We start from the raw sequence: 24,715 nt of genomic DNA, 5'->3' as shown, positions 1-24,715 counted from the left end.
GTGGATCTGAATGTAACAAGTCTGTCTACCAAGCTATCTAGAACATTAACCAGAGTGCAAGAATGATCAGCAAATACCATCTTAGATTAAACACTGTAAAAATGAAACTACTGTGGTTCAATTTCAAGTCCAATTTATTTAATATACCATTACAGATACCGACACCTGTTCATGTAGGTATTCAGAGCAAACAGTTTCATCTACTATTATGCTGGCAAATGGAATTAGTTTCAACACTGAGAAATCCTCCAAGATAACTCACTGAAATTTGAAAATTATGTTAGCAATGTAGTCCAAAAGTCTTTTTATATACTACAACATTTAAGAAGGGTTAGACTTTATTTTTTCCATCAACATTACAGAATACTGATCCAGTTGACTATTCTATTACTACTAGACTACTGTAATGCGCTACTCTCAGAAATGAATGAAAAAACTCCAGTTGATACAGACTAATATTTCAGAAATCAAGATTTGATCATGTTACACCATTGTTCATGGAGTTACACTGGCTTCCGGTAGAAAAGTGAGTTAATTTAAGTTATGCCATTTAACATTTGAGATCTTTTATAGAGATGCTCCTGATAGTTTCTCCAGGTTTACTGAACTATTAGGCAGATCTGGTTAACATTGTAACTGATTGTTTGACTTTATTCTTTCCATCTCTGAAAGGTGTAAAATACAAGATGACTCATTGCAAATCATTCAGTTATCAAACTACAAAAATCTGGAACTCACTTCACATATAGATTCATTTTACTCATATGTATGATCTGTTTCGCAAAAATCTGAAAACAGATTCTCTATAGGGCGATGATATCAGCGGTCGCCTAAAAAGTGGCCACCGATCGCAAGTCAATCATGTGATGGCACCCTATAGAGAATTGCACCTCTGTGAAAGCTAGGTGCCGTAAATGTAGGCCAGGGTTTTCTGTACCTACATTTTCGGCACTTATCTATGCCATGAGTCACACCTACATAAGCATTTTGGCTGCCTAATGCCATTTCCAGCATTAGCCACACCCATAGTGGCATTTGGCAGCCTAAAGCACCTACTTAGGCATGATTCTGGCACGTATTATTTAGACACCGGTAGGTGCTTTAATAGTTAGGAATTTGGGCTGTTTTGATTTTACCTGTGTTTACCATATGTTTACCTGTGTGCAGCGATAATCAACCCATCTCAAACTCCACTTGGTGAGGATTTGACGGGATATAAGATTACATATAACATAACTTAACTAAAAGATTTAGGGGGAAATTCTAAAAGCAGTGCCTAATCTTAGGCACTGGTAGGTGCCCTACCAAAGCATAAATTAATTGAAAAACACCATTACAAATGGCAAAAAATGACAAAGCGCTGTAATTGTACCTACATAGGTGCTTTAGGCCCCTGAATGCCAAAGTAGGCATGGTCAATGCCAAAGTTGCATTAGGCTGTCTAAAGTGCTTCCATGTCTCATAAGGATTATGTTTATTATTTGTAGTCCGTTCCCTAATTAATACTTAAACAACTTTTATTGTACAACGCTTTGAATTTTATGTTAAGCGTTTAATCAAATTTTAATAAACTATGTAACTGAGATAGGCGGCTGAAATGCAGGCCAGAAAAACCCTGGCCTACATTTCAGCTGCCTATCTTTGCCACTAGACTGCAGCTTGCCATCAGCTGATCACGGCAGGGGAATTGCTCCAATCAGCTGAGCCAGCAGGATTTGCCAAAACTGTGACTTCGTGGAATCCTTCCAGCTCAGCTGATCAGGGGGAAATTCCCTTGCTGCGATCAGTTCAGCTAGCTGCATTGGACAGAAGAACTCCCAGCACCCATCGTCAGGAGGGATGCCCACTCTCTCCTGCCTGAATGACCACCCCTAGCACCCGACATCGGCAGGAAGGATGCCCACTCCCTCTTGCCTGAACAACCCCTCCCATCACACCCGACATCGGCAAGAGGGGTATCCACTCCCTCCTGCCTAAATGACTGCCCCGACACTCCAGTCTGAACAAGCTTGAAGTCTTTTGGTGGCCGTCAGAGCTTTCTCTTATTCACACTGTGACTCTTTACATGAAAAAGGTTGAATACAATTGACTTGCAATACTCTGTAAGTTATGTGTGCAAATGTTGGTCTTTCCTATGCCCCACCCATGCTTCTCCTCTGTGAATGGTACACATGCATTTACATGTTAAGTAAGTAGCACATACCATTTATAGGACAGTGCTGAGTGCTCAGTTAGTATTTAAACACAATGGGCCAAATTCTCTAACCATCAGTAGGCGCTGGTTACAGAATCGTGCCTCCAGCAAAGGTAGGTACCAGAAATGTAGGCCAGGGTTTTTCAGGCCTACATTTCTTTCATCTATCTTTGATGTGAATCACACTCCATAGGCACTTTAGGCCACCTAACACCACTTCTAGCATTAGCCATGCCTACAGTGGTGTTAGGTGGCCTAAAGCACCTATGGAGGTGTGATTCCAGTGCTGGTAGGCACCTTGAAACTCAGTTAAAAACATTGTTTTAAACAGCATTTTTTACTGAACTTGGGTGCCCACCTGCACCTAAAAAACTGGCACCATTTAGAGAATCTGGGCCAATAAATATACATTTGCTTGAGTAAATACTAGTATTCTATATTTGAGTGCTCTATTGTAGAATACAGCAGCTAAGCTTATATTCGGGAAGCAAAAGTACGATCATGTTTCTCCTTTGTGGAGAAAGCTCCACTGGCTTCCAGTATGCTTCAGGATTCAATTTAAATGTGCATGCATTATCTTTAAGCTTCTCTATGGAATATTTGCTCCTTTAGTTCCCTTATATTGGAACCCCTTCAGGTCTTGCCATTTGAGGAATACATAGAGATATAAACTATGTTTCCCTTCTTTTAAGGGTATTAAATCTATAGGAAAGCTTAGTCAATCTTTTGCCTTCAAGCTGGTAGAGATGTGGAATGGACTTCCTGACTCCATTAGACTGATAGGCCAGCTACAACAATTTCATAAAGTCCCGAAAACTCTGCTGTTTACACAACATATAAATGGATTAACTATAGTATCAAAGAATTGACGATAATCCAACTTTTTTTTCTTTTATGCTCTCTTATGTGTTCTAGTATTAATTACATGTAAACCGAGTCGAGCTCCGTTGGGAGATGACCCGGTATATAAATTGAAGATTAGATTAGATTAAGCAGAATAGACAGATGGTTAGATTAGCAGGCTGGGAATCAGACAGCCCAGGCTCAATCCCATAGCAGCTTCTTGTGATCTTGGGTAAGCCACCCAACCCTCCATTGTGTTGGGATTGCCAAGGGTGGCACTAGTGGCAACTTCACTCCATGTAGGGCCTGACATTGAAACCATCACACTTGTAACAGTCCCACAAGCCGTTCACAGCTTGCCGTCTCTGGGCAGCATAGACAAGATAGAGGCAGAGTTATAGAATAGCTTTAAAGAATGATTTACAACGCATTCAAATATTTTAGGAATTCAGAACTGCCTGGGTTTCATTTTATTTAAAAAAAATGAAATTTCTTCTCTTTGGAAGGAGCAGGAGTAAGATTCAGGTTCAGCAACATAATCATTTGATTTGAGAAGGTGCAGTGGATAATATAACTTTGCCTTGAAAAATATGTCGAAGGGGCATGGCACAGTAGTTAAAGCTGCTCCTTGTGACCCTGAGCAAGTCACTTAATCCCCCTCCCCCCATTGCTCCAGGTACACTAGATAGATTATGAGCCCACTGAGACAAAGGGGAAAATGCTCAAGTACCTGAATAAATGCAAGTAAACTGTTCTGGGCTTCCCTGGGAAAATGGTATAGAAAATTAAATAAATACATTTTTCAAAGGGCATCTAAGTCAGACTAGAGACATCCCGACTGACTAAACAGCACTGAATATTGGGCGGTTCATCTTTACTTTTTAATTCTATTTTCCTACACTGTGTCACAGGGAAATCTCTGTGGGACATGTTTCAAACCCCAAAGTAGCAAATGCTGACAATAAGCCCATTACTAAGCCCAGACTATCACAGGAAAAGAGGCAAGAGCAGTCTAATACCTATTTATCCTTTTTTAGGGAGGCAGCTAGTGGAATAAATACAGCACAGCAAAGTTCAGATCTGGCTAAGAAAGCTAAACAAGGAATTCCTGACCCTAGAGCTAGCCAATTTCCTAGCCTGAAAGCTGGTGTATTACTCCCCGGAAATCTCCACCAATGAGAGTAAAGCCCTCACCGGAAGCTGGTCTTAATTATCCCAGCAAAATAAACCAGAGCTAGCAAGGAGCTGGAAGGAACAGTACCCACAAGCCATACCTCGCTGGATTAATGCTAAGGAGAAAGCCGAGAAGGTCATGCAATCCTGGTATCAGCCTAAAATAGACTATCCAAAAGTAGAATATGTAGGGATGTTCTTTAAATGATATCATTGAAGATTAAGCTGAACCAGTGGATTGCAGTGGAAGTTATATTGAATGTATTCCTATGGTGAGCTGATTTAAAGTAGGAAAGGCTACAAGATTGACATAGAAGTGTTTGCCAGAAGGAATAAAACATAAAGAACCGATTCTAAATTGAAAACTGTGAACTGTTGTAGAAACTGTAGCCCGTAGAGTGATATGCTCAGGAGCTAATGTTGCAGCTGTGTTTTACCAATATGTGGTCTAAAGGAGCTCCAAAAGTAAAAGGCTTGGAATAAGGCTGCCTGGGTGTTGTATAAAGCTTAAAGACTTATTCACATGGCAGCAGTGAATTAGAACTTTGCTAGCTAACAGCTGAAGAGTGAAGCTAAGGAAAAACATCAATTCCTTTAACCAAAAGAATACTGTATGGTGATGTAGTAACGTGAAGTTCTCTCACATTATAACCTGAAGGGGTTGGGCTAGGGTACCAGATGTCTGGATTTCTCCAGACATGTCCTTCTTTTGAGACCATGTATGGGGGTCCAGACGGCTTTTCAAAACCCAGCACTTCCTCCTTGCCCGACATGAGCAGGCAGCGGAGGCGGGGCTAGGGCGGGACTGGCGTGGGATTAGGGCATTACAGGGTGGGGATGGGAGGAACTGGACAGAACTGAGGGAGGGTCTAGTGGGTCCAGATTTTCTGATTGGAAAATCTGGCAACCCTGGGTTGGGCGGGTTCACTACCTCACCACCTTTGAGCGTACTTCCAAAAAGGCTCGGGGGTGTTTTCAGGTTTGCTTAGTAAAGCAAATGAGAAGAGAAAGACTGATGGTGACTGTTGTGGAGAATTTGCCTGTCACAGTTTAAGGAAGTATACGGGACTGGCTGAAGCCAGTGCCAAAATTTGGCTGTTCGGCAACGAAAGAAAATGTTATGAACTGTAAGAATAAAGTGATGGCAGAAGCATAGCTAAGCCGGTGGCCTGCAATTCCTTGTAAGGAGCCCAGAACTGATTTAAGTCAAGGACAGTGGCTCCTAAAGTCTAGCTGAGATTGAAGTGCTGAGTTGACAGCTTAAAAGAAAGTGTTTTTTTCTTTTCTTTTTTGTTTCATGACAATAAGGAGGCAAGAAATAAAAGGGCTGATTGAAGCTCAGAGACTTACCCCCTCTTCTACGAATCCGGGCTAGCAGATTTTAGCGCAGAGAGCCGCGCTGAATGACCCACGCTGCTCCCGACACTCATAGAGTTCCTACGAGCATCGGGAGCAGCGCGGGACATTCAGCGCGGCTCCCCGCGCTAGAAACTGCTAACACAATTTTGTAGAAGAGGGGGTTAGAGTTCTGGCTCTCCACCATATATTTTGTTTTGCCTTTAATACAAATTTTTTCTGCAGAAAAACCATTAGTAGTTCTGGAATTTTTGAATGGGTTCTACCCTTATTCTCTCTACCAGTCTCTATTATCCGCTCACTCAGTTGCATGTACTGGGTCGACCACAGGCGGAGCTTCCAACTTGCCTAAATGCCCGGTCACAACTGGGCCTAGGCATGTGGACCTAAATTGATGAAGTTGCTGCTGCTCATGGGATTTTCTAACTGCACTGCAACTGCCCCTGGGTAAATGCAAAAAAGAAATGCGGTTCAGATAAGATACAATTGCGGTGCAACAAAACATCAAAACTTTGTTGAGAAATAAATTTAATGTTTGGTAAGTGAAAATTTAAAATTACAGATGAGGGACCATCGACAGCAGATGTGGCAGACTTAAAAAAAAATAATAATAAGATTATTAGTTTGAAGGAATTATTTAGAGATCAATTAGATTACTGTCTTGTAATTGAAGCATTTGGTCCTACTGCTGATGTTTTGTTGGGGATACTAGTAGATAGAAGCTGGGATGAATTTACTCCTGTTCTTTTACCACAGTATATAAGTTTGTATAGTAGTTTGGCAAAGGGTGTTTGCAATTTAGATCCTTGTCTGGCAAACCTTTTTTTGTTATTTTCCTCAAGAGGGTTATGCTTGCCTATATGCATTTTCAAATTTGGCACATGAACAGGAACGTTTTTGAAAATCGTTAGGAACTATCAATTTAACCCCTCTATAGAAAGATGAGAAAATCTATAAAGGATTGCTCTAACTATCATCTGGTGGCTGGGCGAGGGGATAATTGCGCGCCAGACACCAGCGCGCCGACAATCCAACACTGACAATTTGGCGCAAGAAAGAAGTGCGCCACAGGAAGACTTCTTTTTAAAGAGCTCCGTTGGGGGTGTGTGGGGAGGGGTGCAACCCCCCACATTATAGAGAAAACGGAACTTTTCCTGAAAAAAATCAGAAAAAGTTCCGTTTTCTCTGTAATGGAGGGTTCCAACCCCCCCCCCCCCCAACAGTAGCACGAACACTATGCAGTAAAGTGTGTGTGTGTGTGGGGGGTTCCCGCTCCACCCCCCCCCCCCCGTCGGAGCTCTTTAAAAATAAGTTTTTCTGCAGTGCGCTTCTTTCTTGCGCCAAATTGTCGTCCTGCTGGTGTCTCTCGCGCCACTGACTATGAACCGGTGGCTGGTATATCTTATCTAGCCTAAATTGCTTGAAGCCAGAGTAGCAAATCAGCTGCTTGATCATCTAGTACATGTTGAAGTCTTAAACTGTATGCAATCAGGATCCTGCAAAACTGTAGTGTGAAAACTTCTTTACTTGCATTGATTACTGAACTGAGGTTAATTTTAGATAGAGGAGACACCGCATTTTACATTTAGATTTAAGTTCAGCAATTGATTTGATTATGTTTGCATCTGTTTCAATTGAGAGTTCAATTTAAATGTGCCTGTACAGTCTTTAAAATTTTACATGGACTATTTGTTCCCTTGATGTCTTTATCTCTAAACACCATGAGATCTTCGGGCACGAGAACAATTCATATGCAGGGCAGGATTAACCAATAGGCCAAGTAGGCACGTGCCTAGGGCCCAAAATGGTCAGGGGGGCCCGATGGAGGGCATTAACATTGTGTTTTTTCAAACAGCAATGGGCCCCTCCAGCATCCATCAGCAACGCGGGCACCCCAGATCGGCAACGCGGCCCCCCCCCCCTCCCATCGACGGAAAGTAAGACAAGCAAGCAACACGGGTAAGAAAGGCAACGGGAACTGTAATTATGCAAACGGTGCTGCTTGCCCAAAGCTTCCCTCTGATGCAGCTTCCTGTTTATGCCTGGGCGCATGGTGAGGCGGGGCGGGGGGGCCTAGTGTACTTGCCTCCATAGTGTACCAACGCCTCCTAGTGTGCCTAGGGACTCTCGACAAATTAATCCTGCCCTGCTCATATGAATAAGTTCTCTTTTCCATCATTGAGAGGAATCAAGTCCATTAGTAAAATTTCACACTCCTTTCCATACTTATTAACTGCGATATGGAATGGACTACCTCCTTAAATTAGATTGTGTTTATCTCTTCAGGTCTTTCGCAAAACCTTAAAAAACCACTAGTCCCCTCTTTTAGGAAACCGCGCTAGCGGTTTGTAGCGCAGAGAGTCATGCTGAATGGCCCGTGCTGCTCCCGACGCTCATAGAAACTCAATGAGCGTCGTGAGCAGCGCTGTCCATTCAGCGTGGCTCTCTGCGCTAAAAAATGCTAGCGCGGTTTCGTAGAAGAGGGAGCAAGTTTCATCGCTTTTTAGGCAATAGTTCCAATGAATGTTAATGGATCGATCTTTGTGATCTAAAATTATGTAAACCAGGGGTGTCCAACCTGCAGCCCGAGGGCCGCATGCGGCCCCGTGAAGTATTTTGTGTGGCCCCGGTTGAGGGCAATGCAGTGTTTTCCTCTGCTGCCCCCGGGTGTTTACAGTCTTGCCGGCTCCCTCCTCTGTCTTGCTGCAGCGTTTGTGCGGCCCCAGAAACATTTTTTTCGGCCAATGCGGCTCAGGGAAGCCAAAAGGTTGGACACCCCTGATGTAAACCAAATCGAGCTCCTATTTTTAGGAGATGATTCGGCATATAAGACTAAGAATTAGATTAGATTAGATTTGGTGTCTCATGATATTCTGTTATTTTCATTAAGTTCCATAGAGATAACTGGCAAAGTGCTATTGTGAAGAAAAAAAAAGACATTACAGAGGTAGACTGAAGAGATCTACGAGTACTGGTCTAGGAATTTCTACTAACCCCTATATTGTTTAATGTTTATTTGAACTCTTTGGTCAAAATGCTATGTTCAATAGGGATATCATACTTTATTTATGTGGATTACGTTCAATTGATGTTCCCGGTGAAACAATCTTTGTCACAGATATAAAGGGCTCCTTTTACTAAGGTGTGCTAGTGGTTTTAGCGCGCGCTACAATACCGCACACGCTAAACACTAATGCCTCCATAGAGCTTGCGTTAGTATTTTTCGTTTAGTGCGTGCTAGTGCACCTTAGTAAAAGGAACCCATAGTTTTCTTTTTGTTTTTATCAACTGTAGCTATTGAGCCAGGTTCATGATTATTTTTCTTTCAAAGATTTATAACTGATTGTTCAATCAATGGCTTCTTTAAGATTTGATTATTGTAATAGCCTTTATTTAGGTCTCCCGCAGAAGCTGATGGATAATAGTTAGTTGCTCCAGGACAGAGAAGTTAGGATTATTTTATATAAAAGTATATATGATAGGGCAATGCCTTTGCTTTATTCTTTACAATGATTGCCCATCACTGCATGAACTCTTTTACTAAGTCACAGTAGAGTTTCTTACCGCGGCCTGGAGTGTTAAATGCTCCGATGCTCATAAGAATTCTATGAGAATTGGAGCAGCATCGGAGCATCTAGTGCTCTGGGCTGCAGTAGAAATCTCTGCCATGGCTTGGTATAAGGGGGGGGGGGTAGTTAAGCTACTATGCTTAGCTTTTAAGATTATTTATGGATTATGCCCTTCATATCTCTCTGTTTTCTTTCCGTTTGTTTAGCTGGTTATTCTTGTTTAAATCCACAGTGAACTATTTCAATGGTAATTTTGGAATATGGAATATAAAGTAGTATTGTATTTCTAAGACCACAGACATGCTCTTTGCAGCAAACATTTGCTAATTAATTACAATACAGTAAAACCTTGGATTGCAAGTAACTTGGCTTGCAAGTGTTTTACAAGACAAGCAAAACATTTTAATAAATTTTAACTTGATTTACAAGCAATACAAGTACATACAGTGTACACACATCACAACTGAGCCGATAGTTCTTCTCTCTCTGATGCTGGAGTGTAGTGACTGTTCTAAATGAGCGAGGTCTTGCAATACAAGTACGTGTGGAGGGGCATAATCGAAAGGGACGTCTAAGTCCGTTTACGTCCATCTCGCAAGTCGTCCAAAGTTAAAAAGAGCCTAAGACACATTTTCGAAAGATACGTCCAACTTCTTTTTACTTTCGAAAATCGTCCAATTATACGTCCTGCCGATCTGATCGTCCAAGCCACTAAATCGTCCATCTTTATACCACATTTCCGTCCAACTTTCCGTCCAAGTCCAAAACGCCTAGAACAAGCCCTGTTGGACGTGGGAGGGGTCTGCAAAGTGATGGACTGCACACCCAGACATGCCACCTAAATAGTGGGGTACCTTACAGGGCACTGCTGTGAACTTCACAAAAAGGGTGCTATGGTTTCTCCTCACTACAGCTCCCTTATAGGTGATGGTGAGCCCCCCAAACCACCTCCAGAATCCCCTAGACCCACTTATCTACCACCCCAATAGCCCTTATGGCTGCAGGAGCCACTTATATGTCAGTAAAAAAGGATTTTGGGGATGTATAGGGGAGTGCACATGTTTAAGTATCAATGCAGTGATTACAGGGGCTTATGGGCATGGATCCTCCTCTCCATGGGTCCCTAACCCACCCCCAAGACAACTTAAGCTGCCTCTGGGCTTGATGACTAGGCTTTCCTATGCCAGGCGGCCAGGTGATGATGGTCTGGAGGCTGAAATTTAAAGTTGTGAATAACATTTTTATGGGGGTGGGGGGGTTGGTGATCACTGGGGTAGTGTGTGGGGGTCTGTGTTATGTGTTTGCAGTGCTTATCTGGTGAGTTTAGTTGGGTTTTTGTGACTTAGATCATGTTTTACATGGTCTAAGTCACAGCGTCCAAGTTTCGTCTAGGCTCTGTTGTTAAACTTTCGGTTATACATGCTGTACGACTAAGTCTAAGCCGGCCCACGTCCCGCCGAACTCCCGCCCTCGACATGCCTCCCAAAATGCTCCATTTAGCTTTGGACGTTGAGCGGCACTATGAAGGCTTAGGTCGTTTAGAAATACGTCCAAAACCCGTTTTTATTTTCGGCGCTTGGACGTTTTTGAGAAATGTTCGTCCATGTGCTGACTTAGGCCGGTTTTTGAACGTGTTTCTCTTTCGATTATGAGCCCCATAGTATTTTGTATTAAGTTTTTGGGTTGTGGAACAAATCGTCTGAATTTACATTATTTTCTATGGGGAAATTTGCTTTGATATACGAGTGCTTTGGATTACAAGCATGCTTCTGGAATGAATTATGCTCGCAAACCAAGGTTTTACTGTATATGTCTCTTTTAATGTGTAACAAATTAGACTCTTTAAAAAAATGATTCCCAACCACTATTCCAAGTATGGGGAACTCTATACTGCTAGATCTTCATATTACAGGAAATTGCTTAAAAGTAGACTTTTTAAAAAAGCTTTTCTGAATTTTGAGGGTTTTTTTTTTTTAGAGTCTCTTTTTTTATGGAATTATTTTATTATACTTTTATGGATTTTTATAATTATTTTGTACTCCGCCTTGAGCCAATTTGCTGGTATAAGTGGTATATAAGTTCATAGAAACATAGAAACATAGAATATGACGGCAGAAAAGGGCTGTAGCCCATCTAGTCTGCCCATGCTAATAACCCACCCCCCAGACTTCACCCGGCTAGAGATCCCACATACATATCCCATTTCTTTTTGAAATCGAGCATGCTGCTGGCGTTAATCACCTGCAATGGAAGTTCATTCCAATGATCGACTACCCTTTCGGTGAAGAAATACTTCCTGGCGTCGCCATGAAATTGCCCACCTTTGATTTTCAGCGGATGACCTCTTGTGGTTGAAGGTCCTTTAAGAAAGAAGATATCGTCTTCCACCTTGATGCGGCCCGTGATATATTTAAAAGTCTCAATCATGTCCCCCCTCTCTCTACGTTCCTCGAGCGAGTATAGTTGCAGTTTATTCAGTCTTTCCTCATATGGGAGGTTCTTGAGTCCCGAGACCATCCTGGTGGTCATTCGCTGAACCGACTCGATTCTCCGCACATCTTTTTGATAATGTGGTCTCCAGAATTGAACACAATATTCAAGATGAGGTCTCACCATGGATCTGTACAGGGGCATTATGACTTCGGGCCTCCGGCTGACAAAACCTCTACGGATGCATCCCACCATTTGTCTAGCCTTGGATGCAGCTTTCTCCACCTGCTTGGCAGTTTTCATGTTTTCACTTTTTTTCAGCTGCCCAGCACCCAGGAGAGGAGCGTGGGAGCCCTTGCTCCGCCCCTCCCCCGGACCGAAACCAGTCTTTGGGAGCCTTGAAAAAGGACTCCCCAACAAAGTGCAGCCTTTTTCAGCTGCCCAGCACCCAGGAGAGGAGCGTGGGAGCCCTTGCTCCGCCCCTCCCCCGGACCAAAACCAGTCTTCGGGAGCCTTGAAAAAGGACTCCCTAACGGCGTGCAGCCGTTCGGCGTGTGCGCCTTCGTGAAGCGCCGACATGGGAAGCGCCCCAACGCTGCACAGGGTGACTAGTGAATCTCCACACAGTAACCAGCCACCACAGTAACCAGTCTCAGCAGGACTCCCAACAGCCTCAAAAGTCTCCTAGCGATAAGTATAACTAAATAACTATTAACCTCAATAATTTATACTGACTTAACATGACCATACATGACATTGCTTGGCTAGGTTAACTGCATGACTACACAGACCTCCATGCTACTACGAACCTGCATGATTTTTGCCTGAATATTGTGAAGTTTAATAATTGCCTAAATACTGTGAAGTCTATAACTGCACTGCCTGACTAGGTGAGAGCACAAGACTACACGAACATACACGATATTGCGATCCTGCTTGTCACTGCATGAATACCGTGAAGTTGCATGAATATTGTGAAGTTTTATCATTATTATTATTGTAAAGTTTTATAATCAGCCTCATATTCATATTTGTACTGCGTCTCTACTATCACCAAGGCCATATCTGTTTCACCCATAGCCAAAATGAAGGCATCAAATAACACACAGATAGTATTATTCATCATCTACCTAACTTACTATAGATGCCAGTGTAACGACGAAAGACCCCTTGAACAAATCCCAATCCACATCTCCTGGCAAAGGCCACTCAAACAGACAAAACCAACTCCCTCTCCTCAAACCCTTTTTAACTGCTCAGAACTCGGTCCTTTTCAAATACCCGCAATAAACCCTAAATATAAAGCATCCAAACAACACAGAAACAAGACCAAAAACAAAAAAAACTTAAAACAACTGAAACATATTGAAACCCCCACCCCCAAACAATACAGGAACTTCAAAGGATACTATCTCAACGCCCGGTCGGTGAGAAATAAGGCACACATCATACATGACTGGATAGAACACAAAAACCCGGACATCATATTCCTAACCGAAACATGGATGATCTCAGACACAGATGTCATTATGAAGGAAATGTTACCGCAGGGCTATAAAATCGTCCCAATAACTAGAAGCTGGAAAAGAGGAGGGGGCCTAGCGATAATCCTTAAATGCTACTTTGACTTCACCAGAATGGACTCAAAAATCACAGAAGATCTGGAAATCATCACCTGCAAGATCACCAACCCCGAACTGGAAGAATCTCTAATAGCCACACTATTCTACATCCCCCCCCAATAAATGGTCAAGTGCAAAAGAAGAATTCTTTGAATACCTTTCATCCAATACCATAAAAGGCCCATACAACTTACTTCTGGGAGACATAAATGTTCACCTAGAGAAAAAGGAAAAACCGGAAGTGACAGAAATCGACTTGTTCCTAAATACCCTGGGCTTTGAAATTCCTGACAAAGAGGAAACACATGAAAAGGGACACCAACTGGACATCGTCACTTTTTCCCACAAAGACCCCGACACAAAAAATATACAATACCATGCAGGAAAATGGGTTAAGAACATATGGTCAGATCACTATACTTTCAATTTTGAATTATGTTGGCAAAAGAAACACTCAACAGCAAAACATATAAACAAAACCAGTTTGAAAAAAACAGTTACCTGCAGAAACATCACCAATCCAACAGAATTCTGGACCCATTATGAACTACACCCCAAAATAGAGGAAGAGCAAGACTTCCCCACTAGATGGGACAAATTCACAAAAGACACACTAAATCAAATAGCTCCTGTTCAATCATACAAAAAGAACACAAGGGCATCAAAAGAATGGTATGACGCCGAATTATTAGCCCTCAAACAAGATCTCAGAAAACTGGAAAGAGTATGGCAAAAAACAGACAAAGTGGAAGATAAAATTAAATGGAAACAAAAAATGAAAAATTACAAGAATCGGATCAAAGAAAAGCGTTATAACTGTTATGCACAGAAAATAGGAACAACCAATACAAACAGTAGAGAACTATTCAAACTAGTAAGCAAAATAACAGACACCACACAGATACTACAAAACCATCACGATCAAATCCCAGAGGTCTCCACCCTAGCCAACCACTTTAGGAAAAAAATCACCGACCTCAGAACCTCAATACCCCCTCCTCCACCCAATCTTGAATTCAACCTCAAAACGCAGAGTAGTGAATCCAAAGGCGATATGAGCTGGAATCACTTTGAGCCCCCAGATTGGAATAACTTCCTTGCACTTTTCAACAAGTACTCCAAATCAAATTGTCTACTAGATGAATGTCCATCTAAGATCATGCAAGATGCAATACCAGAATTTAAGAGGGACCTATTTAACTGGGCAACTTACTCTCTCAAAAATGGAACCTACCTGGAAAATATGGGACACATCCTAATCACACCCATACCCAAAGACCAGAAGATCTCGCTTACACTGGCGTCCAACTACAGACCCATAGCGAGCACCCCCTTTTTCACCAAAATGCTGGAAGGGCTGGTCAATTTGGAATTAGTAAATCACTTAGATAAGTACTCTCTCCTAAATGACCACCAATCTGGATTCAGAAAAGGATTCAGCACCGAGACAGTCCTAGGCTCTCTCCTTAACCACCTATACGACCTTTTCAATCAAGGTTCCAGCGCCTTGATCCTACAGTTAGACTTCAGCAGTGCCTTCGATCTCGTGGACCACGAAACTATGCTTAGGTGCCTCGACGAAATGGGAATATCAGGAAGAGTGTGGACCTGGTTCCAAGGTTTCCTAACCAAACGATCTTATCAAGTGGTCCATGAAGGAAATTACTCTGAACCCTGGAAAAGCCCCTCGGGAGTCCCACAAGGATCCCCCCTATCTCCCACCTTGTTCAATATATACATCTCTTCTCTAGGCCACCTTTTACAAAAGCTTAACCTAACTTATTATATATACGCAGATGACATCTCCATATTAATACCAATAACAAATGTGACCTCAACCAACTCAAAACATATCTCCTCCATCATGCTCGAAATAGAAAAATGGACTTTAAACTTCAAACTGAAATTAAACTCAGAAAAGACAAAGATTTTCCTTGCTAGCCCAAACGAGAAAATCTCCGCAACTACAATATATGTAAACGGCCATGATCACCCAATACTAAAAACCATAAAAATACTGGGAGTCACCCTGGATACCCACTTGTCCCTGACCGAGCACATAAACTCGGTGACTAAAAAATGCTTCTTCATCCTTTGGAAACTGACAACCATAAAAAAATACTTCGACCCGCTATCCTTCAGAATATTGGTACAATCACTGATTTTATCCACCCTGGACTACTGTAACATTGTGTACTTGGGAATATCTAAAAAAAATGTGAGAAAACAGAATAGTTCAAAATACGGCCATCCGTCTAATATTCGGACTAAAGAAGAGCGACCATGTTAGTCCATTCTACAAACTCCTTCATTGGTTACCAATTGAAGCACGAATTCTATTCAAATTCTCCTGCCTCTGCTATAAACTAATCTGGGGACTGGCCCCCAGCTACCTACTACCTCACTTCGAATTCCACTCCTCTATTAGGCCTACCAGAAACCGTAACCTCTTTACCTACCCAAATGTCATAGGCTGTAGATATCGCACCTTCTTTGATAGAACATTCAAATTCCAAGCAGGTAGACTGCAAACTTGGACAGGCTACTTCACTTATGCCGCCAGAGAAACATATAGTATCTTTAGGAAAGAACTAAAAACCACATTGTTTAAGAAATTTATAACCTAACCAGACTTCTCCCCTAAAATCGGAGCCTCCTCCCATCCCAAGGAGTCCGTCTACCCTCTTCTGCCAAAATTTCTATCTTTAATTGTTACCAGTTTTTCCCACTGGTGCCCGTCCTTCATTCAAATGTACCAAGTTAACAACTTACTTCTCATCAACATCTTATGTTATCTTTTTCACCTTCGCAGCCTTGCACCTTTGTAACTCAAAGCGCAATCTCCTTTCTCTTCTCCTACTTATGCTCTGAATATCGTCGACTGTATAATGCTACTCATTGTGAAACCATGTAATACACAGCCCTGTAACTCTCCTGTTACTATCACTTGATGTTCAATGCTATACTCTGTAATTCGCTGTCTGTACAGTTTCTCTTCATTGTAAACCGTCTAGAAGTCGCAAGATTGTTGGCGGTATATAAGAATAAAGTTATTATTAATGATTACTCCCAAATCACGTTCTGCCCTAGTCCTAGCTTAGGTCTCACCATTCAGAGTGTAAGTTCTGCATGGGTTTTTGCTGCCAAGGTGAATGACCTTACATTTTTTGGCATTAAAGCCTAGCTGCCAAGTCGAGGACCAATGTTCCAATAAGAACAGGTCCTGTTCCATACTGTCGGGCAAGATGCTGTTATCTACTATGTTGCATAGTTTGGCGTCATCGGCGAATAGTGTTATTTTACCTTGAAGCCCTTGAGTCAGGTCTCTTATGTATATGTTGAAAAGGATCGGTCCCAAGACCGAAAAAGTCCCCATGGACTGGAAAACAGCTAACGTCATTCCATTGCACAAAAAAGGTTGCAGAACGGAGGCTGCAAATTACAGACCGGTCAGTCTCACCTCAATAGTGAGCAAACTCATGGAAAGACTTATTAAACACGAATTAGATACGATCCTGACCGAGGAGAATCTACAGGATCCCCAGCAGCATGGATTCACAAAGGGAAGGTCCTGTCAATCCAATCTGATCAGCTTCTTTGACTGGGTTACAAGGAAACTGGATATGGGGAAGTCTCTAGACGTCGTGTACTTGGACTTCAGCAAAGCTTTTGATAGCGTCCCGTACCGCAGATTGTTGAGCAAGATGACTTCGATGGGATTGGGAGTGATATTGACGACATGGGTCAATGACTGGTTAAGCGGTAGAATCCAGAGGGTAGTGGTTAACGGTACCCCCTTCAATATATCGGAGGTGACCAGTGGAGTGGTCACCACTGGTCACCTCCGATGTATTGAAGGGGGTACCGTTAACCACTACCCTCTGGATTCTACCGCTTAACCAGTCATTGACCCATGTCGTCAATATCACTCCCAATCCCATCGAAGTCATCTTGCTCAACAATCTGCGGTACGGGACGCTATCAAAAGCTTTGCTGAAGTCCAAGTACACGACGTCTAGAGACTTCCCCATATCCAGTTTCCTTGTAACCCAGTCAAAGAAGCTGATCAGATTGGATTGACAGGACCTTCCCTTTGTGAATCTATGCTGCTGGGGATACTGTAGATTCTCCTCGGTCAGGATCGTATCTAATTCGTGTTTAATAAGTCTTTCCATGAGTTTGCTCACTATTGAGGTGAGACTGACCGGTCTGTAATTTGCAGCCTCCGTTCTGCAACCTTTTTTGTGCAATGGAATGACGTTAGCTGTTTTCCAGTCCATGGGGACTTTTCCGGTACTTAGGGAAAGATTGAACAGTACGGATAGCGGTTCCGCCAGGACATCACACAACTCCCTAAGAATCCTGGGGTGTAGATTGTCCAGTCCCATGGCTTTGTTCACCTTGAGTTTTGATAGTTCGTCATGGACGCTGCTGGGTGTAAACTTGAAATTTTGAAACGGGTCTTCCGAGGTTTGCCTTGCCTGCAGTTGTGGACCGGTCCCCGGCGCCTCACAAGTAAAGACTGAGCAAAAGTATTCATTTAGTAGTTTGGCTTTATCAGAATCCGATTCTGCATAGGTCCCGTCTGTTTTCCTGAGACGTACTATCCCATCTGTGTTTCATTTCCTGTCGCTAATGTATCTGAAGAAGGATTTATCCCCCTTTTTTAATGTTTTTCGCTAGTTGTTCTTCTGTTTGAATCTTGGCCTCTCTGACTGCCGCTTTGACTGCTTTAGACCTGGTCAGATAGTCTTCTTTTGCCACCCTGTTTCCAGTATGCTTGTAGGAAATAAAAGCTTTTTTCCTTTCCTTGACAAGATCCGAGATCTCTGCAGAGAACCACTGGGGCTTGTTCTTCCTCCATCGTTTGCTTACTGTTTTTGTATAGCGGTTTGTTGCCTCATGCAAGGTGCATTTCAGGATTGACCACATAGCTTCTACATTATTGGTTTCAGCTTGGTTTTGTAGCGCCTGATGGACGAAGTCTCCCATGCGTTTAAAGTCAGTGCCCCGAAAGTCGAGGACCTTTGTTGCTGTGTTTGATCTAGTGAAGCCTATCTTGATGTTGAACCATACCATGTTGTGGTCGCTGGAGGCTAGTGTATTTCCTACCGAAACTTCTGAAACGCTTTCTCCGTTGATGAGTATCAGGTCCAGTGTCACCTGATCTCTGGTGGGCTCCAGCACCATTTGTTTGAGTTGCGCCCCTTTTATGGAGGTTAAAAGCCTTTTGCTGCTGCTGGTAGTAGCGGAAAGTGTCTTCCAATCAGCATCGGGCATATTGAAGTCCCCTAGCAGAACCGTGTCCCCGCGTAAAGTGATGTTCTCAATGTCTTTGATTAGTTCCATATCCCTGTCTTCCTGCTGTTTTGGGGGCCTGTATACTACACCCAGATACAAGCATTTTTCATTTCCTCTGGCCAGGTTCACCTAGAGTGATTCCCCGGTGTAGTTGACATCTGTGATTCTGGTGACTTTGATGTTATCTCTAGTGTATAGTGTTACCCCACCCCCTATTCTTCCCTCTCTGTCCCGACGAAGTAAGTTGTATCCTGGTATAGCCATGTCCCACCCATGTGAGTCTGTGAACCAAGACTCAGATATCGCTATTACATCGAGGTCGGCGTTCGTTATCTCTGTCTCTAATTCTAGAATTTTATTGCCTAAGCTGTGTGCATTAACATACATAGCCCTCCATACTTTATGTTTGCTAAGACCCTGTGTAGAATTTCCCGCCTGAGTTTGAGTGGCTTTTATATGATTGTTTTTACTGTGTGAACTTACCTCGGTCTCAGAAATGGAGTGTCGATTCACCTCTCCTGGAAAATTACTTACTGCGCTAGTACATGAGTGGGTACCCTCCCCCAACTTACCTAGTTTAAAGCCCTTCGGAGTAGGTGGGCTAGTCGATGTCCGAAGACGTTCTTGCCTCTCCTTGTCAGGTGGAGTCCATCTGGTCCCTGCAGTCCCTTTAGTGCCTCTCCATGGTCCAGGAAGCCGAAGTTCATGTCCCTGCACCATTCATGTAGCCACTCGTTTGTCCTCTGGATACGCTCCTCCCTGGCTCTTCCCTTGTCTCTTACAGGGAGGATCGAGAAGACCACCTGTGCTTCCATCTGCCTCAGCTTCTCACCCAGGGCTCCAAAGTCCTTAGGTATGTTCTCTGGGGTGTTCCTGGCAGTGTCGTTCGTACCTACGTGAATAAGGAGCATGGGGAAGTAGTCCTCGGGCTTGATGAGTCGGTCCAGGCAGGCGGTTACGTCCCTGATCTTGGCTCCTGCCATGCAGCAAACCTCTCTCATGTGTTATGCTTTCAGTCTTTATCCAGCAAGAACACTGGCCTCCTCTTTAATGTGCCACTGTCCCTGCGAACTTCGCAACTTGTCTTTCTTTAAGATAAGAACATAAGAATAGCCTTACTGGTGTCAGACCAATGGTCCATCAAACCCAGTAGCCCGTTCTCATGGTGGCCAATCCAGGTCACTAGCACCTTGCCAAAACCCAAGGAGTAGCAATATTCCATGCTACCAATACAGGGCAAACATTGAACAAGAACACTCTATTATATATAATAGAGTGCTCTTGTTCAATGTTTGCTATCGCCATTTGATCACTCTACTCTCACTTTTTTGAGATAATTTTGCCCCTATTTTTGTCTATTTGACTGAGTCTGCACCAATACAGGGCAAGCAGTGGCTTCCCCCTGTCCAGTAACAGCTTCTTCCTTCTGCTCCTTTTCTTCCCCAGTGTGCCATTGCTCCATGAACTGTAGCTGGCTCCAGCACATTGAGCACTGAAAGAAACTGCTTTATTCCTCAGATCAGGAATGCTAAAAATGTTGCACCGACTGCAAGAAGAAAATTCCTCTATTACTGAAGAGAGTGATGGATATGCATGGGGAGGGGAGGGTGGTGGAAGGGTGTTATTGATAGGGCATGAGTCTAGGCATGGTAGTGAATGTAGAGTAGGAGGTCAGTGAGGGGGATGGAAGTGACTGAGTATGATATGAGTGAGGCATGAACTTGAGCAGGGTGTGTATGTGTGTGTGTATGGGAAACTGAATCTGGAAGGGGAAATAAATGTTCAATGCTTACAGTCTCTAGCATACCAAGGGTGGGGTGGTGGAGGTGATCCATCCTGGGTGCAGGCAGTTAGGAGGGGTGTGGCGTGATGTGTGTTGCCATTGACTCTTCCAGGGGTGAGGGCTGGCAAAGCCGATGGCCTTGCAACCGCTCCACATCCTCCCAACTGCCTGGAGGAAGAGGGTCCACCACCGGAGTAGGAGGTGCTTCACCCCCAGGAGGCCACCAACCAAGGTACTCATCCCCTGAACACAACCACACACTTCTGTTCGCTTTGCAGGATTCACTACTTTCGTTCTTTTCTGGATTTTGACTTTCACACACTTGTACATGCTTTGATCATTTCTAGAACTGATTACTGCAATTCAGTTTTTGCAGGTACAGTATTTCTTTCTCTTCTTAGTACAGAGGTTTGCAAACTCCTCAGAACATCACTTTCTACCTTCTTTGTCACGCTTGCTACTTTGAACATTTGAATCCCTGTTCATACTTGTACACTGATTACATGTCCATTATTGCATTCCTTTTAAAATCCTCTGTCTCACACATAAGACACTTCACTCTGGTCAATCCCTTTATCTGTCAGCTCTAATGATTTGCTACACTTCTACCCATACCCTTCGGTCACTGGATGCTAACAGAACTTTTTCTACATTCCGAAACTCATTAAATTCAACTTTTTACATTCTTATATAACTATTCTCAATGTGGACTTGGTTGGTCTCACGTATGGAAGACGTGTTAGGTTTTAATAACTTTGTCTTCAGTCTTTTGTGTAAACCGAATCAAGCTTCTGAATTCGAAGATGATGCGGTATACAAATCTAAGAATTAGATTAGAGTAGATACTCCCAAACCCAAGACAGGCTCATTATGAATCAACCAGGACATCAGCTTTCACCTTTATTGTTCCTAAATTATGGAACAACCTCCCTGCATATATTTCCTTAGAACTGTGTCCAAATTTTGCTGAAATTTCACTTTTTTGCACAAAGCCTTTGGCATTAACATCTCTCAGTGAGGTAGCAGAAAGTCTACATCTCTTAGTGAGCTCAGGAGACATATGACTTGTTTTTAATTTTTGACTAATCTTTCCTCTCCTAAATTATTGGAGTTCATTTCTTTTATGTAATGGTGGCATGTTATTTTCAAGAAATTTCAAAACAGTGTTCAAAAAAGACTGAAATAGATCCCTAGGAGATTGAAACTTGGAAACAGGAAAGTTTAAAAGTCTCAAATTCAAGTTCCTATTAGCATTTTCCAAATTTTCAATTTTCCTAGCAAGTAAAACTTTCTCCTTAAGTTGTAAATTAGTAGTAATCTTCCCATCTGCCACAGATTTCTCCAATTTGTCCATTCTAAGAGACTGTTGCTGGAGTTTCTCTTCAAAAGTTTTAAATTTACTATTGGTATTTTGTGTGGAAAGTACAATTATTTTATTGTAAACCGCATTGATACATGTTGGAAAATGCAGTATATCAAGCTCAAATAAACCATAAACCAAATAAGTGTTATAAATTTTCTGATCCAGTGTACCTGAGAATATGTGTCATCTTCCTCTGGCCATCATTAAGGAATCTCCTTCTTCATTCTATCTGATGGAGATATAGAGACCTTTTACATAGCTGCAGTAAACACTAATGCATGCTTACCACAGCAAAAAAGGGTGTACCGTAGAATGTGCAGAGGCAACTCTTTGAAATTTGCTATGTACACGTGCTAAAAATAATTCTTATTTTGTGGCACAAAGGATGTGTCTGGGACAGATGGTGGGCATATTCTGTACTAACCAATTAGTGCAGATTTAGCACACGAGTCTCTACAACCTACAAAATACAGTAGGTAGCGGTAGCGGCTCAAATGCCAATGGCCACATGCTAATGTGAACATTAGTGAGTGGCCATTATTGACAAATTAAAGTCCCCTTTTATCAAGCCACGTTAGTTTATCACCAGCCGCTATGGTAAAAGCTCCGATGCTCATAGAATTTCTATGAGCGTCGAAGCTTTAACTGCAGCGGCCGGTGATAAAAACCCTAACGCAGTTTAATAAAAGGGGGCCCTAAGAAAACTGGTCATTTTACCCCAATGGTAAAAAATGGCCTTAGCTGCTGGAATAGCCCACTTAAGGGCACGCTAAGGCCACTGTGTAGACCATTTGGTAAAAGGGCCCATAATTAGGCATAATTTAGGTTGTGGCATTCAGGGTTTTTTCCTTTTGTGCAAGAATTTGCTGTTTAATTTTGTATGAGAGTTTTCTCCACTTTATTCTGGCAGTTTAGCTTCATTTTTCTTGTTTTATTTTCTGTGCAATCTATTTGTAGGCTATATTTTTCCTTCTGCATTCTTTCTGAATGTTAAATTTGTAATGCTTATATAAAAAAGAAAATCTTTCCTGCAGAAAAAAAAACGGTCTTATTGCTTGAGTGTTTAATAAACGTTGAACCAAATTTTCGAGGTGACTGGTTTTTAAAGTGTTCTTGAGAATGCATGACTGGATGAAATAATGGCTTGGAATGGCCTGAAATTATATAAAGTAACCAGACTGTACAATGGGCAATACTAATCTTTCTGAAACAGATTTTCCTAGTATGGATATATTTACAGAGGAACAGTGTGGATAATTTATACAATAAATGATGATAGATAAGGACCAAATAAACTAAATACTCCAAATAATACTAAATATACTCCAAATACTAAATATACTCCAAATAAACTAATTTGTTTTCCCTTCCCCTTTGTATATTACCCTTAAATGTTCTTCCTTTTCTATCATAAAATGTATTTCTTTCCCCTCCATCCTAATGTTTCCTGTTGTAATTTGTCTATTTTTAAAGATTTTATCTTTTTATTTATTTTTGTTCTTGTTTACCCTATATTAATATTTTATGTACATCGCTTAGTAACTGTGATAGGCGATTAATCAAATAACAAATAAACTTGAAACTTGAAACCAGCATTGCCCATCCAATCTGCCCAGAGAGGTGACTAGAGTTGTACCTATGATACTATGTGGGTTACTGATGCCTAGTGCTGCCTATCCCTGTCTCTGGTTTGTTGGGTTTTTTTTTTCCTTTAAAGTGTTAAAGTTGCTAACTTAGGCAAGGATTATCTTGGTCTAACATACCAGCACTTAACTCGTTCCATGCCCACTTTTTGCGTAGGTGCGGGTAGTTGCCTCGGTGTAGATGTCTACCCAGTGCTTACCTAGTTAGGCGCCTACCCCAAAATTAATTTTTTAAAATTGTGTTTTTAATAGCACTGTTCAATTTAGAGTACCGAATGAACCAATTAAAAAAATTGTTAGATATCTAATTTGGTAGGCACCCCAATTTGGTGCCATTTATAGAATCGGGCCCTTTACTTTGACTTCCAGAAAGCGTTCGACAAGGTCCCGCACGCAAGGCTTATGAGGAAACTACTAAGTCATGGAATACAAGGAGACGTACTCAGATGGATCGGCAAGTGGCTAGAAAACAGAATGCAGAGGGTAAGCGTAAATGGGAAATTCTCGGACTGGGCTACGGTAACTAGCGGCGTACCCCAGGGCTCGGTTCTTGGGCCCATCTTGTTCAATATTTTTATAAATGACCTGGAAGAAGATACAACGAGCAATATAATCAAGTTTGCAGATGACACAAAACTATGTCGGGCAGTTGGCTCTCAAAGGGACTGCGAGGATCTCCAGAAGGATCTGAACCAGCTGGAGAAATGGGCAGAAAAGTGGCAGATGGGGAGAGGAATCAAGATGGCGTCAGAGTGAGTCGAGCTATTAAGTGGCTCCTGCTCTGTTCGGCATTTTTTTCCAACTTTGTCCTCATAGAGATTTACCTGCTATGCCCAAGCGCAGGGGTAAGCAGAGGAGTGTGCTTCCTGCCTCCTCTTCCACTTCACTGACTCGGCAAGCGGCAATAACATCCTACATTGTCCCAGTTGGTGAGGGCGCATCCGCTGACTGAGGAGGGCAGACCTCGGTCCTGGAAGGCGATGTTTCGCTTAGCCCTTTCGGGTTCCTCCGCATCCCGGGATGATGTCGGGGACGCCCTCAGATGCACAGGAAGCGCCGGAATTGATGTCTCCGGCGGCGCTGCAGGTCTCACCCCTGACCCCGGATGGAAACCACAGCTTGCTGACTTCCTTACAGTCAGCATTGGAAACCGGAGGACCTGAAAGTCAGCGGGAAGCGGGGAAGGTGGAGATGGATCCCATGGTGGAGTCCCCCGGAATAGCTACCCCTGCTCCCCTGATTAAACCAGCGGTGATCGACATGGAGGCATTATGGAGCGCTATGGAGACTTTACATAAGGTATGCTCCCAAATTGTACTTTCCACACAAAATACCAATAGTAAATTTAAAACTTTTGAAGAGAAACTCCAGCAACAGTCTCTTAGAATGGACAAATTGGAGAAATCTGTGGCAGATGGGAAGATTACTACTAATTTAC

At 42.6% G+C, this 24,715-nt stretch overlaps 1 protein-coding gene across 4 annotated transcripts in view; it reads right to left on the bottom strand.

The window, feature by feature from the left end:
• The window catches only part of FRMPD3 (FERM and PDZ domain containing 3), a 496,827-nt gene that overhangs the window by 32,056 nt on the left and 440,056 nt on the right, over positions 1-24,715 (bottom strand). The window lies entirely within an intron of this gene.

The sequence above is a fragment of the Geotrypetes seraphini genome, chromosome 5 (genome assembly GCF_902459505.1).
Source record: "Geotrypetes seraphini chromosome 5, aGeoSer1.1, whole genome shotgun sequence".
NCBI classification, from domain to species: Eukaryota; Metazoa; Chordata; class Amphibia; order Gymnophiona; family Dermophiidae; genus Geotrypetes; species Geotrypetes seraphini.
The sequence above is the reverse complement of the archived record's forward strand: the minus strand, read 5'-3'. Positions and strand labels throughout refer to the sequence as shown.